At 49.3% G+C, this 12,333-nt stretch overlaps 1 pseudogene; it reads right to left on the bottom strand.

Moving 5' to 3' along the window:
- Positions 1–11,136: 11,136 nt before the first annotated feature.
- On the bottom strand, positions 11,137–12,050 carry LOC101118512 (aldo-keto reductase family 1 member B1-like; annotated as a pseudogene).
- Positions 12,051–12,333: the final 283 nt, after the last annotated feature.

Here is a 12,333-nt window from a genome sequence, read left to right on the forward strand (position 1 = left end):
AACTTACCCAGCCCACGTGTACCATGTAGAATTCCACCAGAGAAACAGAACCAACAAGAGATATAAATGAAGGGAATTGTTGCAAGGAACTGGCTTATATAACTCTGGGCAGTTATTTAAGTTTTAAATCTGAAATCTGCAAGGCAGGCAATCTGGAAGGGCAGGCTGGAACCTTCTAGCACAAGCTGAAGTTGCTGTCTATCCACAGGTGGAACTTCTCAGAGAAGCCTGGGCTCTGTTCTTAAGGTCTTTCAACTGATTGAATCAGACTCACCCAGAGATGATCTCCTCTGTTTAAAATCGACTGATTATAGACATCAATCACACCTTCAAAAAGAAAAAAACAAGAACAAACTAACAAAAAAGTCTTCACAGCAACACCTGGATTAGTGTTCAATGGAATAACTGGGGAGTACAGCCAAGCCAAGTTGTTGCAGAAGACTGGCCACACAGCACCGAGAGCACAGGGAGGTGCCAGAGAGTTTCACCTGGAGGAGCAGGTAAACGTGGACCACTGCTCCGTGAGCCAGCTGCATCTCTCCTTCAGAGCCTGACCCAGGCGCTGCCCCTCACCTCTCTGGGTGGGACATCTGGGCCCCTCCATGTTGCCACGGAAAAGGCAGGGAGGTCTGAATGCAGTATTTATAGGATACAAAGTTGGTGCAGGCCTTACCTAGGACATCAAGGGGAGTAAGTCATCGCTGGAAGGCCCCCTCCTGGTGGGGGGATCAGGGACAAGAGCCCCTCAGAAGTGCCCGGCAGGTGCAAGTCTTCACTCAGAGAGACAAGAGCCTTTTCAGGATGGAGTTTGGGGAGGAGTCTGCTGGGTTGGTTTAGCCCACTCAAGACCAGAATCTTGACTCTTAACTGCCAGGCAGACCTTCTCCTCAGTCCCTTAGCTAGGGACTTTATGAGGAAGCTAAGCGTGTTTTAAGCATCACTGCTGAGAATCCTGGACTGGCTCCTCACTGGGCCCATTTCTGCTTCAGCCCCTCTTCAAGGAAGGGAGGCAGGAAGCCCTGAGTCTCTTCCTGACTCTCTGTGAACTGCGGCAGATGCTGGCGGGCCACAGCCCCTGCCTGTCTACCTGAGGCCAGCGCCTACCAAGGTTCTGACTGCTGTCCCCATGGCCACGGGCTCTATGCAAAGGTCACTCCCTGCTTAACATGGCAAGGTGCACAGGCCCGGGACCCTTTCTGCATGGCTGCCCCCTGGTGGCAGAGGGTGGTTATCTATCCCTTCTTGCCCAAGTTTATGTAGGTTAAGCTTCAGCAGCAGTAAGAGGTGCTTCTGTCTGGGGATGACAAGGAAGATTTATGGGAGGAAAGGGGACATCTAATCTGGGCCTCATAACACCACAAGCTAAGGCATGGGGGCATTCAGGAGCGGGGCTCTTGAACCCTGCAGCCTGGTAAAAAATAAAGTGGGAATGAGGAGCATGAGAGAGACTGTAGACAGTGCTGGAAGTGGGAACCAGCTTTTGCCAAATCCTGGGTCAATCCGGGCCCTCATTAACATGGAAACTGGAGAGTCAGGTCCTTTAAAGGCAGTGAAAACCTTTGTTCTAAGAATCCCTCTGGGTCCTTGTTTGTATAACTCATAAAGTGGCCTCGGGCAGAAAGAAACCCAGCTCACCAGTAACAGAAGGGCTCCTGGGACCACAGGGGAACTGGGCAGGGAACCATGAGCCACATCAAGCACAGGTCTATTCCCAGAAATGAGACCTCCACCCCAGGAACATTACCACCCAGAGGGTAATCAGAGGATTTAAACTCCACACCTTTCTGCAAAATTATAAGAGTTTAAACGTGCAAAGGGGAGCAGGTAAGGAGAGTAAAGTGCACGTACACAGCCCTTTGGGGACACCAGTCATGTCACCTGTTTTCTCATGTAATCCTTGTAACAACTCCTCCTGAAATATACTATCAGCCCCATCTTACAGCTGGGGAACCTAAAGCTCAGAAGTTAAGCTATTTCCTCAAGATCACATTGCAGTTAAGTAGCCCAAGTGGTATTTGAACCCAGCCCTCACATCGTTTTGCTGCCTTCCACCAGGGTTTGGACATTCAGAAGCAAGTTTGTAATCACCATCACAGTCTGCCCTCATAAGCCCCCTGGAAGATGGGGAGCCTTGTCATCAAGACTGTGACCGTAGGTATTGTGATCCCCATTTGACAAGTAAGACTGGGGCCTGGAAAAGAGTCAGATGCCAGCACAGCTATCACCAGCTGGAAGAGACCCTGTGAGACTTGCTTCCATCATCTGGACACTGGGACTGACAGCCCTGAAGCAGACCCCCCCCGAGTCCACGCCATCTCAGCGCACACAGGCCACCCTCTCAACCACCAACACGTGCATTTCTGAGCCCGAGGTGCAGAATGGGCTGACCGGGGGCCAGAAATCTGCACTCTGATTCTTTGCCCAGGAGGCAGGATGAACTCTGCCACTAGACTCACTGAAGCAGCCTATCCAGTGGTCGGTGGGGGTCATATGTAAGCACTCTTTTGACGGGGGCAACTCCAAGATGCCTGTTGCTTGCTTCTCCCACCCCCAACCTGCCTCTCTGCACCCTTTCTGGTGTCTCCTGGCCTCACCTGCCCAAAATGAACCCCTGTTCATTCGTTTCTATCTCTGGCTCTGCTTCCTGGCAGCGGAGGGGAACTATATGAGCTCATGCACGTACATCCACAGCTTGCTGTTTTGTGGGTGGTTGTGAGTGTGTGTGTGTGTGTGTGTGTGTGCACACGCGCGTGCTAAGTTGCTTCAGTCTGTCTGACTCTGTTGCAACCCCATAGACTGTAGCCTGCCTGGCTCCTCTGTGCATGGGATTCTCCAGGCAAGAATACTGGAGTGGGTTGTCATGCCCTTCTCCAGAGGATCCTCCTGACCCAGGGATCGAACCCTTTTAAATTGATAATACTTCTGGGTTGGGAATTTGCACCTCCTGAGTTCTCTGATCCCCCAAGAGTGTTGTGGGTCCCTAGCTTCCACCTGCCTTTCTTTGAGCCCCCAGAACACATCAGGCTCTCAGCTTCTCTGCTTCTGATGGACAGAAGTGGAACTCTGCGACCTCACCCAGCTCCCTAGAGTGTCACTTGGCCCCTGTGCCAAAGTGGGGTTGAGGGCTGGAGAAATCACTGATCCTGGCTACTTTCTGGCTGGGACTCTATTTGGCTCTCAGCCCCCTGCCCCTGCCCTCTGATACCTGGAAAAACACAGAGGTTAGTCCTTCCAGGGCCCCGTATCCCTCTTTGCACAGTCTAAAAGCCAGACAGGCTGATGATGCTGGCCACACGGCTGCCTTCCTTTCCTGAATTGCCTGCTTCCCTTTAACATCTCCCTACTCCCACCCCGGACTGCCAGTCACTGCCCCACCCCCAAGGAACATCCACAGACTGGGGTCCCTGCCTCTGCCCTTCCAAGAAAAGATAAGCTTTCACAAATAAAACAAATTTGCAATGTCTTAAAGAGGCTGGAGACAGCAGGGTGTGGGCCACAAATGTGGGCTTTCAGGCATTGGCAGCAGAACAAACAGGGTGTCATTCAAATGCAGAAGGGACAGTTTTCTGCCCAAGGTCAGGCCTCTTCGGGGTGGACAGGTCTGACTCACAGTGGAAAGGCCACACCTGCTCTCAAAGGGGCCCAGACCACTCTTCTCCTCCATCCTTTACCCCAAGATTCAAATCCAGGCTAGTCTGACCACCTCCCCCCAAAAAATTGGACTTTCATAAGAGTTAGGCCTCAAAATAGGAATAGGGGCAGGATGAAGGAAAAAAGCAGGCTTCTCTGCCAGTCCCCCTCCCTACTTTAGCCCTGGGGATGCGGGAGAAGCCACAGAGGCAGGGACCCCTCTCTGCCTCTCCTGGCTGTTGCTCCATGAACTGGGCTGGAACCTGTCCACTGGGCCCGCCAGGGTTCCCCATGTGTCCTCCCCTGGCCAGCAGGCCCCTGGCAGCTCTAGTCAGAGAGCCCAGCTGGCCGCAGCCAGCCCCCTGCCCACCCTGGGCCCTGCTCAGAGGACAAGCCTGAACTGATTCTGTCAGGAAAGGTTAGACTTGTCTCCCAGGCTGGCTGGATTCGGGGGGACGAGACAAATGCGTTCAGACAGGCCGGATCCAGAGCTCTATCTGTCAAACATGCTGGCCACCTCTCAGGCAGTGCTCTCCCTGGAAAGATCATGTGGGCTCCATCCATCCTGTCTTGAGAAGGCTGGCATCCTGGCCTGAGGCTTAAGAAAGGAGATGGAGGAAGCAGGTGCCTGCAAGCGGAGGGCCCTTGGGGGAGAGGCGCTACATCCAGACCCTTGTGGAGAAGCCCAGACAGCACCTTCTGCCCTAGGTGGACACTGATCAGGCACCTGATTCTGAGATGATTACAGCAAAAGCCGCAGCCTGGCTTTGGGAGGAGGGCTGAGGACTAAGAGAAAACACACCCTGCGCTGTGAGGGCTCTCACTTCTTCCTGCAGAGGCTCCCAACCTCCACACTTCCTGCACAGACTAGCTGGTATGGCAGTGGATAGCAGGCACACTAGGTGGAGTAAGCAGGAGTGAAACCCACAAGCCTCTGAGCCCCTCCCCAGGGTGAGCTTGCAGAGGCCATGCCACAAAGTTGAGCCCCACACCAGCTCTCAGCCTGTCAGCTTCCCTGTGATTGGTCATTTCTTCACCGCAGTCTTCCCCCATCTTCCCCTGATAAATGCAAGAACGAAAAACTTCACTGAGGTGATGAAATCCCACTAGAAGAATTTCCATGCATCAAGCCATCTTGGGGTTAGACAAAAAGTCTAGACAAAAAGTCTAACCATCACCTATGCATCAGGCAAAGCAGATTTCTTATTAGCTTAGCTGACTAGTCATTGTTCAGTCACCCAGTTGTGTCTGACTCTTTGTGACCCCATGGGCTGCAGCACACCAGGCTTCCCTGTCCATCACCAACCCCCAGAACTTGCTCATACTCATGTCCACTGAGTTGGTGATGCCATCCAACCATCTCGTCCTCTGTCGCCCCCTTCTCCTGCCTTCAATCTTTCCAAGCATCAGGGTCCCTTCCAGTGAGTCAGTTCTTTGCATCAGGTGGCCAAAGTATTGGAGCTTCAGCTTCAAGATCAGTCCTTCCAATGAACACTTAGGACTTATCTTTAGGATAGGCTGGTTGGATCTCCTTGCAGTCCAAGGGACTCTCAAGAGTCTTCTCTAACACCACAGTTCAAAAGCATCATTTCTTTGAGCTCAGCCTTCTTTATGGTCCAACTCTCACATCCATATATGACTACTGGAAAAACCATAGCCTTGACTAGATGGACCTTTGTTGGCAAAGTAATCCCTCTGCTTTTTAATATTCTGTCTAGGTTGGTCAAAGCTTTGCTTCCAAGGAACAAGTGTTTTTTAATTTCATGGCTGTAGTTGCCATCTGCAGTGATTTTGGAGCCCAAGGAAATAAAGTCTGACACTGTTTCCATTGTTTCCCCACCTATTTGCCATGACTAGAGGCTACAACAATGAACATGGTAACCACAGGGTCTGAATAACAGATGGGTCCTTTTGAACTGAATGTTTGTGCCCCCCTCCCACCCAAAATTCATGTGTTAGAACTCTAGCCCACAGTGTGATGGTGTGAGGATGTGGGGACTTGGGAAAGTGGTTGGGGTGAGGTAAGGCCATGAGGGTGGAGCCTTAGAGCCCTTATAAGAGTCTCGGGAGAGCTTGCCTCCTGCCTCCACTCTGCCACGTGAGGATACAAGAAGTTAGCCGTACGCAACCCAGGAGAGCTGTCACCAAACACTGGATACACCAGTTCCGTGATCTTGGACTTTCCAGCCTCTAGAAATGTAAAAAATACCTTCTGTTGTTTATAACCAGTCAGTTAATGGTATTTTGTTATTGCAGCCCAAGCTAAGACAACAGATTAGAGAATGGATATCAGGCTGTTATTAGGATCACTCCTATCCGTGATTCCTGGCCTGGTCTGGCCTCTGATTAGATATGTGATTTGGGGCAGGTGCCAGAGCCTATCTGAGACTCATCAATGTCCTGTTCATCTCCATTGCCCAAAGATGATTTGAGAGCAGCTGTAGCCAACTTTCCTAACAGCACCACCTAGCTGCTCTTTTAATGACCACCTGCTCTGGGCCTGATACTTTTCTGCATTCTTGGAATACAGTGAACAAAGCAAGCAAAAATTCCTGCCCTCAGAGGGTTCACATTGGGGTGGATGGGTGTGCCCCAAACTACCCCTTCTTCTTTATAAGACATTCACAAAGACCAAAACTCCTCCAAACTTACTGAAGGTCACCTCTTAGTGTGACAAGCCTCCATGACCTGCATGGAGTAGGCCTGCCCTCTGCTGACTCATGAAAGAGCCAGAGCAACAGGAAGGGACACAAGATGGGTGCAGATGGCTGGCCCACCCCCAGGTCAGTGGCAAGGCACACCAGTTAGACCCCTTAACTCAGTGTTCAGGGCCCATACCTGCCCATCAGCCTGCAGGTACTAGAGAGCCTTGGGGCCTTCTCTGAGTTCTTTTAAAAAGTGCTTTCTTCAGATATGCAATCTCCAAAGTCGACCCTGCCAGCAACTCTGAGCTAGGAAAGATTTTACTTCTATTGTTTCCCTTGATGATCACTTTGATATCAGCAACCCCCCACCATGAGGCCTTAGTGCTGCTTCCCCCTGAAAACTGGGGAGGAGTACGCTCAGGTCCTTCTCCTAAACACTGCCCCCATAACACAGGACAGTTATGCTAGGAGCTTCCAGCAAGAACTGGGAAAGAACTGGAAGACAATAAAGGGAGGTTAAGGAGCCCAGAGCCCTGATGGTCCACTACAGAAACATGGCTTTCTTCCTGCTAACTTCTTTTTTTTTTAACAGTTACTACAAAATATTAGCTATATTCCCAGTGTTGTACATAATATCCTTGTAGCCTGTCTTACACCCAACAGCTTATATCTCTTAATTCCCTATCCCTTGGACTTTCCTGGTGGCTCAGACAGTAAAGCGTCTGTCTAGAATGCGGGAGACCCGGGTTCGATCCCTGGGTCGGGAAGATCCCCTGGAGAAGGAAATGGCAATCCACTCCAGTACTATTGCCTGGAAAATCCCATGGACAGAGGAGCCTGGTAGGCTACAGTCCATGGGGATGCAAAGAGTCGGACACGACTGAGTGACTTCACTTTCCACATGTAAGTGATATCATATAGTCTGTGTCTTTTTCTGTCTGACATTTCACTTAGCATAATGCCCTTCAAATCCATCCATGTTGCTGCAAATGTCAATATTTCGTCCTTTTTTACAGCTGAGTAATATTCCATTGTATACGTGTACCACGTTTTCTTTATCCATTCATCTCTTGATGGACACTTAGGTTGACTTCCATATCTTTCCTGCCAACTTCTTGGCCATTGCCATGGCCCTGCCTCCTGGGCAATGGCTGAGCCACCACGCCTATCAGACTCTCCTCAAGTCCAGATTCAAGATAAGAAAGCCAGCCCCTCTCGTTCTGCCTAATCAAGCCCAGCTTCACATATATGGCTCACTGGTGGGGACCCTGTGGGAGTAACTCCCTTACAGAAGCCCCAGCCTCTAGCAACAGGTTGATGGCCTCCCTGCTGGACCACAACAGGGAGACAGCAGCTTAGCACAACACAACAACCCCACACCCGATTAGCAGGAACCCACGCCGCAGCCGCAGGAGCCAGGGCTGTGGGGGTGCAGCGAGGGGACTGACTCCCTGCAGTGGAGGAAGGGCAGCAGAGAAGGTGAGCAAGATTAATCACATGGTTCAAAGTCAGCCACAGACTGGAATAGAAGACTGGCCTAAAACTGCTCCACTGAGTCCCCCACCTACATTGCCCAGAGAGTTCTGCTCTCCCTAAGCCCCCAAAGGGTGCTTTAGTAGCTGTTTCCCTATGAAGCCAAATGTGTATGCAGTATTTCCTGATAAAATGCAAAGACTGTCTGAGGCACTCCAGCCCCTCATTTGGCTCTGAGGTGTAATTAATACATAAATTAAGCTCCTACAGACTCACAAATGCCCAGAAAAAAAAAAAGAAAAATATAATTAGCTTGCCCGTATGACTCAATCTGTCAGCTCTGAGCTAACGCCACCTAACAGATCCTGAGGGCTTCCATCCAGCGCTGCTCCTGCCCTGCTCTGGGGAGGTGGGGTTTTTATGGCAACTGTAGGGAGCCAGGGGCTCTGGGCATGGACATCCCAGCCAGCAGAGGGCTATGGGTGCAGGCGCTGCAGGCTGGGAGCCAGGGCAACCAGGTAGCATCCAGGGACCTGCAGAGGTGGCCCCAGGATATGGCAAGGGGTGGAGAGGGCAGCCCCAGGGAACCAGTCTACACATTTATCCAACTGTGTCCTTCTCTGGGCAGAACTTGCAGCAGGGGCGAGGGAACCAGAGAATTGTACTGAATCTAAGATTCATCTGTCTCTTCCACCCTGTCATCTGTGTCCCATACCATCTACAAGAAGAGAAAGACTGGAAAGGGAAACAGAAGCGGGAGAGGAGAAAGGGGCCATGACCGCAGTAGAGTTGATAACCACACACGTGACTATGTGCTGTCGAGGGCTTTCTCAGAGAGGGTGCCACTGGGCAGTCAGCACTCTGGGAAAAGGACAGATAGGTTTTTCCCTTCCACACATTATTTATATTACAAAATCAATATGTGTTTGTTTAAAAACCATTTCAATAAGAGGATGAAGTAAAAAGTACCCCTAAACATTTCTCCCCTGTCTCTCAATCCCCAGGGGATTATATCATTAATAATTTATCCTGTTACTGTGTATTCTTTCTCAGTGCATTAATATTTGGAGCAATAATTACTGAAAGGGAGACGTTGCCGTGCGTGTGGTTTGGCACCTTATGGGCTAGTCACTGTTGTGCTTGTGCTCCGTCGCTGAGTCGGGTCTGACTCTTTGCGGCCCTGTGGACTGCAGACCGCCAGGCTTCTCAGCCCATGGAATTTTCTGGACAAAATACTGGAGTGGGTGGCCATTTCCTCCTCTAGCGGATCTTCCCAACCCAAGGGTCGAATCCTCATCTCTTGCACTGCCTGCTCTGGCAGGTGAAGTCTTTGCCCCTAGCGCCATCTGGAAAGCCCTAATTCACAATCACCTGCACCATATGGTGAACACAGAGCTCCATCTCACTGTTTTTAGTGAATGCACAGCTGCCAGCCTATGAAACAATTTATATACTTTTTATTTATGTTTACCACTTCATTTATGTAGTCTTATTATTAATGGTTTTGGCTTATTTCTAGAAGTGAACTTTTTGACTCATAGAAATAATGCTTGGACATATTTGGGGATGGTATTATTTTTCCTAAATATTTTTTTTCATAAATGCATTTTTTGTTTGAGGCAAAGAAAAGTCTAGCTGAAAGGATTAGAGCTCCAAGCAATCAAGGCCCAGCTATTAGAGGCACTATTCTGATTTTGTCAATTCAATTTCAGTTCAGTTCAGTCACTCAGTCGTGTCCAACTCTTTGTGACCCCATGGACCACAGCACGCCAGGCCTCCGTGTCCATCACCAACTCCCGGAGTTCACTCAAACTCATGTCCATTGATTTGGTGATGCCATCCAACCATCTTATCCTCTGTCATCCCCTTCTCCCCCTGCCTTCAATCTTTCCCAGCATCAGGGTCTTTTCAAATGAGTCAGCTCTTCACATCAGGTAGCCAAAAACTGAAGTTTCAGCTTCAACATCAACATTAGTCCTTCCAATGAATACTCAGGACTAACCTCCTTTAGGATTGACTGGTTGGTCCTCTTTGCAGTTCAAGGGACTCTCAAGAATCTTCTCCAACACCACAGTTCAAAAGCATCAATTCTTTAGCACTCAGCTTTCTTTACAGTCCAACTCTCACATCCATACATGACTACTGGAAAAACCATAGCCTTGACGAGATGGACCTTTGCTGGCAAAGTAATGTCTCTGCTTTTAAATATGCTGTCTAGGTTGGTCATAATTTTCCTTCCAAGGAGTAAGAGTCTTTTAATTTCATGGCTGTAATCACCATCTGCAGTGATTTTGGAGCCCCCCAAAAATAAAGTCTGACACTGTTTCCACTGTTTCTCCATCTATTTGCCATGAAGTGATGGGACCGAATGCTATGATCTTAGTTTTCTGAATGTTGAGCTTTAAGCCAACTTTTTCACTCTCCTCTTTCACTTTCATCAAGAGGCTCTTCAGTTCTTTTTTGCCTTCTGCCATAAGGGTGGTGTCATCTGCATATCTGAGGTTATTGATGTTTCTCCTGGCAATCTTGATTCCAACTTGTGCTTCATCCACCCTAGAATTTCTCATGATGTACTCTGCATAGAAGTTAAATAAGCAGGGTGACAATATACAGCCTTGACATACTCCTTTTCCTATTTGGAACCAATCTATTGTTCCTGTCCAGTTCTAACTGTAGCTTCTTGACCTGCACACAGATTTCCCAAAAGGCAGGTCAGGTGGTCTGGTATGCCCGTCCCTTTCAGAATTTTCCACAGTTTATTGTGATCCACACAGTCAAAGGCTTTGGCATAGTCAAGAAAGCAGAAATAGATGTTTTTCTGGAACTCTCTTGCTTTTTCGATGATCCAGCAGATGTTGGAAATTTGATCTCTGGTTCCTCTGCCTTATCTAAAACCAGCTTGAACATCTGGAAATTCACGTTTCATGAATTGCCAAAGCCTGGCTTGGAGAATTTTGAGCATTACTTTACTAGCATGTGAGATGAGTGCAATTATGCGGTAGTTTGAGCATTCTTTGGCATTGGCTTTCTTTGGGATTGGAATGAAAACTGACCTTTTCCAGTCCTGTGGCCACTGCTGAGTTTTCCAAATTTGCTGGCATATTGAATGCAACATTTTCACAGCACACACAATCCAAATACTCTTTTCTAAACTAGTATTTGGGTTGCGTATTCCCCAACTGGACAAGAAGGGCAAAAGAAAACTATAGAGACTTCCAGTCTACTGATTCTGCTCTTTGGACCCAACACCAAGCTGGCTGAGCCCTCTCTGGTTTGTCTGGAAGTTGCTGACCCACCACTGAGGGACACGGCCTACACACAAGAAGAGTGAGGTGGGAGACAGCAGGTCACTTGGGCAAGGGCAGGTGCCCACAGCTTCAAAACTCCTTCAAAACTCCTTGTGAAAGGGATAATCCCTGTGGGAGGCACAGCTCACCAAGGCACAGGCCCTCCAGTCCCTGTTGTAGCTGAGCAAGGTGGTCATATCCTCCTTGCTCAGTTCAAAGTCAAAGATCTGGAAGTTCTCAGCAATGCATTCAAGTGTCACCAGCTTGGGGATCACGATCAAGTTCCTCTGCATGGGGAATCAGATCAGCACCTGGCAGTGGCTTTGATCCTGGGATCCTCCAGTATGGAAGGGTCTTCCGGCTTGGCCCGAGGGCCTGTCGGGAGAGCCTAGGGGACTGTAGGCAGTCACCACAATGCCTTTGGAGTTGCAAGACTGAATTAACTTCTCCTCAGTGAGGTATGGGTGGCACTTGATCTGGTTAACTGCCAGCTCGTATTTTAAGCCAAGTTTGTTTAAGATCTTCTCCACTTGGAGATGGTTAAAGCTGGAGACTCCAATAGCTTTCACCATCCCTTCGTCCACCAGCTCTTCCACGGCTGTCCAGGTATCCACGAAATCTTTCTCACTGGGAATCACATTGCAGTCCTCATCCAATGGGAAGAGTTTCTCCCAGGCTTGAAGCCCGTGGGCCAGTGGATGAGGCAGAGGTCCAGGTAGTCCTGCTTCAGCTTCTGGCAGGCACCTTTCACAAGGTCCTTGTTACGAAATATGCACCACAGCTTGCTGACAATGAAAAAGTCCTCACACTTCATGACCTTCTCCTGGAGCTTCACCTGGAGGGCCAACCTCACCTTGTTCTCGTTCTGGTACATGTGGGCACAGTCAATGTGATGGCACCCAAGATCAACCGCCACCTTCACAGCCTCCATCACTTTGCCTGGAAGGGACTTCCAGGTGCCCAGCCCCAAGATGGGCATCTTTGTGCCAGTGTAGAGCACAATGTGGTTGGCCATGACTGCTGAGATCCACTGACTGGGATCAGAGGACCATCGTACATATTTTTTAATAATTTTATTTATTTAGCTGTTGTTGTTTAGGTGCTCAGTCATATCTGATTCTTTGCAACCCCATGGACTGCAGCACACCATGCTTCCATGTCCTTCACCATCTCCAGAGCTTGCTCAAACTCATGTCCATTGAATCGGTGATGCCATCCAACCATCTTGTCCTCTGTCATCTCTTCTCCTCCTGCCTTCAATCTCTCCTAGCATCAGGGTCTTTTCTAATGAGTTAGTT

This window comes from Ovis aries, chromosome 2, assembly GCF_016772045.2.
Source record: "Ovis aries strain OAR_USU_Benz2616 breed Rambouillet chromosome 2, ARS-UI_Ramb_v3.0, whole genome shotgun sequence".
Lineage (NCBI taxonomy): Eukaryota > Metazoa > Chordata > Mammalia > Artiodactyla > Bovidae > Ovis > Ovis aries.